Raw genomic sequence first — 2,920 nt, 5'->3', positions numbered from 1 at the left:
CACTCGCACACACACACTCGCACACACTCGCACACACTCGCACACATTCACACGCACACACACTCGCACATACACTCACACACACTCGCACACGCTCGCACACACTCAAACGCACACACTCGCACACACACTCGCACACACACACACCCACTCACTCGTGCACACTCGCGCACATTTGCACTCACTCGCACACGCTCGCACACACTCAAACGCACACACTCGCACACACACTCGCACACACACTCGCACACACTTATACACAATCGCACACACACACTCGTACACACACTCGCACACACTCGCACACACTCACACACACTCGCGCACACACACTCGCACACACTCACACACACTTGCACACACTCGCACACACTCACACGCACACACTCGCACTCACTTGCACACACTCGTACGCACACACTGGCACACACTAGCACACACACTCGCACACACTTGCACACACTCGCACACAAACTCATACACACTCGCACATACAGCCCTACACACAATTGCACGCATTCACACACACTCGTACACACTCACTCACACACACTCACACACAATCGAGCAAACTCGCACACACACACTCACACACATACTCACACACACACTCGCACACACTTATACATGATCGCACACACACACTCGTACACACACTCGCACACACTCGCACACACTCGCACACACTCGCACACACACTCGCGCACACACACTCGCACACACTCACACACACTTGCACACACTCGCACACACTCACAAACACTCGCACATACAGTCCTACAAGCTCACTCACACTCGCACACAATCACACACACTCGCACACAAATGCACACACACTCGCACACACTCATACGTACTCGCACACACACTCGCACACACTTGCACACACTCAAACACACTTGCACACACACTTGCGCACACACTCGCACACACTCGCACACACACTCGCACACACTCACACACACCCGCACACGCTCACACACACTCACACGCACACACTCGCACACACTCACACCCACTCACTCGTGCACACTCACGCACACTCAGGCACATTTGCACACACTCGCACACTCTCGCACACACACTTGCACACACTCGCACACACACTCACACACACTCACACACTCAAACACACTCACACACACTCGCAAACACTCGCACATACAGTCCTACAAGCTCACTCACACTCGCACACACTCAAACACACTCGCACACACGCTCGCAAACACACTCGCACACACTTGCACACACTCGCACACACTCGCACACTCTCGCACACACACTCGCACACACTCACACCCACTCACTCGTGCACACTCGCGCACATTTGCACACACTCGCACACTCTCGCACACACACTCGCACACACTCGCACACACACTCGCACACACTCACACACTCGAACATACTCGCACACACTCGCATACACTCGCACATACAGTCCTACAAGCTCACTCACACTCACACACAATCACACACACTCGCACACACACGCACACACACTCGCACACACTCATACGCACTCGCACACACACTCGCACACACTTGCACACACTCAAACACACTCGCACACACACTCGCACACACTCGCACACACACTCGCACACACTCACACACACTCGCACATGCTCGCACACACTCACACGCACACACTCGCACACACACTCACACACACTCACACCCACTCACTCGTGTACACTCGCGCACATTTGCACACACTCGCACACACTCGCACACTCTCGCACACACACTCGCACACACACGCACACACACTCGCACACACTCGTACGCACTCACACACGTACTCGCACACACTTGCACACACTCAAACACACTCGCACACACACTCGCACACACACTCGCACATACACTCATATACACTCGCACACACACGCACACACTCGCACACAGAGTCGTACACACTCACACACACACTCGCACACACTCACACACACACTCACTTACTCACACGCACACACTCGCGCACACTCACACACACTCACACACTCACGCACACTAGCACACACTCGCAAGCACACACTCACACAGACTCACACACACTCACTCACACTCGTGCACACTCACACACACTCGCACACACTCGCACACGCTCGCACACATTTGCACACACTCACACTCACTCGCACGCACTCGCACACACTTGCACACACACGCATACACACTCATACACACTCGTACACACTCGCACACACACTCGCACAAACACGCACGCACACACTCGCACACACTCACACCCACTCACTCATGCACACTCGCGCACATTTGCACACACTCGCACACACTCGCACACTCTCGCACACACACTCGCACACACTCGCACACACACTCACACACTCTCACACACACTCAAACATACTGGCACACACTCATACGCACTCGCACACACACTCGCACACACTTGCACACACTCAAACACACTCGCACACACACTCGCACACACACTCGCACACACATTCATACACCCTCGCACACACTCGCACATAAAGCCCTACACACAATCGCACACATTCACACACACTCGCACACACACTCACACACACACTCACACACACTCGCACACACACACTCGTACACACACTCGCACACACTCACACACACTCGCACACACTCACACACACTTGCACACACTCGCACACATTCACACGCACACACACTCGCACACACACTCACACACGCTCGCACACACTCACACGCACACACTTGCACACACACTCGCACACACTCACACCCACTCACTCGTGCACACTCGCGCACATTTGCAAACACTCGCACACTCTCACACACACACTCGCACACACTCGCACACACACTCGCACACACTCACACACACTCGAACTTACTCGCACACACTCGCAAACACTCGCACATACAGTCCTACAAGCTCACTCACACTCGCACA

The sequence above is a fragment of the Phyllobates terribilis genome, unplaced genomic scaffold (assembly GCF_046119375.1).
Source record: "Phyllobates terribilis strain yellow unplaced genomic scaffold, ASM4611937v1 Scaffold_12__6_contigs__length_324123572, whole genome shotgun sequence".
In the NCBI taxonomy this organism is placed as follows: Eukaryota; Metazoa; Chordata; class Amphibia; order Anura; family Dendrobatidae; genus Phyllobates; species Phyllobates terribilis.
This window is presented reverse-complemented; position numbering follows the sequence as displayed.